The following is a 271-nucleotide window of genomic DNA, read 5'->3' on the forward strand; positions in this document are numbered from 1 at the left end:
GGCGTCGTGCGTGTCCTTCAGGTGCTGTGCGGAGCTCGGTGGTTTTTAAGAAGACGTTTTATATTGGCCTTTTTTTGGTGTTTTTGGAACCTCTCTCTGGGCTCCTGTGGCAGTCCGGCGAGGTTGGGCTTCTTCCTCTACCGAGTTTTCATTTTTTCATTGAGATCTCCCTCCCTTCCATCGCTAGGGAAGTGTTTCTGTACATACATTTTTCATACCGTGTGCTAAAACCCGTTTTGAGCAGCATCCATCGGCGGGGGAGCGTTGGAGG

Source organism: Pterocles gutturalis, unplaced genomic scaffold, assembly GCF_000699245.1.
Source record: "Pterocles gutturalis isolate BGI_N339 unplaced genomic scaffold, ASM69924v1 scaffold11688, whole genome shotgun sequence".
Taxonomy (NCBI): domain Eukaryota; kingdom Metazoa; phylum Chordata; class Aves; order Pterocliformes; family Pteroclidae; genus Pterocles; species Pterocles gutturalis.